Genomic DNA, 2,435 nt, shown 5'->3' on the forward strand with positions numbered 1-2,435 from the left:
TGATATATTTTCCCAAATTTCCTAATAAAAGGGAAATTAAATCCAAAAACAGCATACCCAAAACCCCACAATCCATTTGGATAAAAAACCATCATGCAATCACATACAGAGAAGGCGGCCCTTACTTAAGAGCTGCGCACAAAAAGGGCCCTTCAAGTGGGAATATAACTTGTTTGAGTGGAGAAATGGGTGGTTTATGAGGGTTCCCCAAGACCCCCTAAGGGGTTTTTTGCTTTGGGTAAGGGGTGATCTCCGTGAAGCCCAAAGGTTGAAGCTTTTTGGGATAGAATGGGGGGGGGGGAAAAAGACTTAGTAAGTGTGAAAACCTTGAGTTGATATTTCTATCAAGAAGCAGAAAAAAAAATAAACTATTCCCCAGAGTTCAGAAAATGACAATCAAAATGTAAGAGATGCAAATTTTTCCTTAGGGTTGCTGTTTGGGAATCAAGAGAAATTTCCCCTATTTTAAATCAAAGGGCACAAAAATTGCTTAGTTTTTAAAAATTTTTAAGAATTTCCACCCTGGGCGGGCCTCCGGGCTGGGTCCTGTTGTAATGGTCCCCCCTTTTTTGATTTGGGTAGTATTTCAGGTGGGGCCCCTTTGCACATCATTTTTGTGGGTTTGTGTGCCCGTGGGGGAAACACGGGGAGGAAAGGCAAAAAAAAAAAATTTTGGGACTCTGCCCAACCCTTTGGATATAGGGGAGATGGGAGGGACATAGTATAATTAAAACCCAATTCCTGACGGATAGTAGAGACCAAAAAAACATGAAAGAATTTGAAATTACCCCCCCCAAAAAATATATTTTTAGGGCCAAATCCCATAGAAAAGGGCAAAAAAACTAAAACCCTTCAATAAATCTATAAATGTTTTTAGGAATTAACCCCATGCTCCCATGAGGTCTCTGAGAGTTTGAGTTAGTGCTTGCGAAAAAAATGTGCGTCACCCCTCTTTAGATATAATGATGGGGGTCCCCTCAGAATCACGGGTTGTAATCACAAATCTGTTTGTGTTTTCTGGACCCAAAAAACATCTAGCAAGTTGTTTATAGGGGCCCTTTCAAAAACCTGCCCTCATGTCCCAAAGGGGTTTAGAATAAACTTTATAGCAACTAAAAAAATTTTTTCCCCATTGTTTTCCCCTTTCAATTTTTTGTATCATCTAAAAAAAGGAAAACCCCCAAATTTAAATTTTCATAGTAGTGCAGTAATTACTAATACAAGTATAAAATTATTGATCACATTTAAAAACAAAAAATGGGCTAGAAAGGGAAAGAATAAGAATGTAGCAAAAAAAATTTACCCCGAGAAGAAAAATGAGAATATCGGGGCACATAAGGGGAGTCCTACCCGTAATGGTTTTTTTTGGGGGTTTTTTTTCAAAAATTTCCCTTTTTAAATCTGGGCTTGATTTGGGACCACAAACCCCAAAAGAAAAACATGTTTTAAAAATGGTTTCTGTTTTTATAATTTTCCGTTTCCGCGTAGCTGGAAAAAGGGAAATTGGAATTTTTTAAAACCCTTTTAAAAAATTTCACAAGGTATTTTAAAATTTTAATTTTCATCAAAAACGGGTAAACATCCCCTTTTTTTGTAGTAAAAGAAAAAAATTTACTAATAAAATATATGCAATATGAAAAATGACCTTTCCCAAAATAATTCATATATCCATCCTGTTTTACAAATGCTTTAAAATCACCTGCTCTCTCTCCTCACTCTTGCTCTTACTTTTGCCCCTGGTACGAAGGCCCCGCCCTTTAGAAAAACCAAATTTTTTGGGGTTTCCATCTCCTGGATGACGTGATTCAGGTGTTTTTGCATTAACCCAAGGGGGCTTTTCCATTTTTGAAAGACTCCCCGGGGCCCCCCCCCTTCATTGGAATTATAAAAAAAATGATATGAGTGATCTATGAAAAATGGTGGGGATAAAGTATTTCTTGTGAAAAAAAAATACATGTAAATATATAAGATCATTATACAGTTCAGTTTTAAAAAAAGGGGGGGAGGGAAAAATTGACCTTTCATCTAAAAAGATTACATTAGCAAAGAGTAAAAATTTTTATTTAGATTAATTTTTGCTAAACATTATTTATAATGGGAAAAACTTTAATTTTTGGATAAGTTTTCATAAAAAAAATTATTGATCTTTTTTTTCCAAATACCCCAATATTCTGTTAAACCCCGTAAACACCCTTTTAAATTTTTATGATAGGGGTTTCTTTGAAAATGGTTCCCACAGTTTTTGAGAAAAATTTAAATAAAAAAAACAAATTATCCAAAAGACTCTCTCATGCAAAGTCACTACCAAACACCAGAAGTTAGTGCACAATTTTTGTACCAGTTTAATGCACATATTTTAGGCAATAATTTCCTGTCTTTCCAAAAACCTTTCCCCCAAAATAATTCTCTTAAAAAAAAAAAAATATTTTTGCATG

The sequence above is a fragment of the Penaeus monodon genome, chromosome 21 (assembly GCF_015228065.2).
Source record: "Penaeus monodon isolate SGIC_2016 chromosome 21, NSTDA_Pmon_1, whole genome shotgun sequence".
NCBI classification, from domain to species: domain Eukaryota; kingdom Metazoa; phylum Arthropoda; class Malacostraca; order Decapoda; family Penaeidae; genus Penaeus; species Penaeus monodon.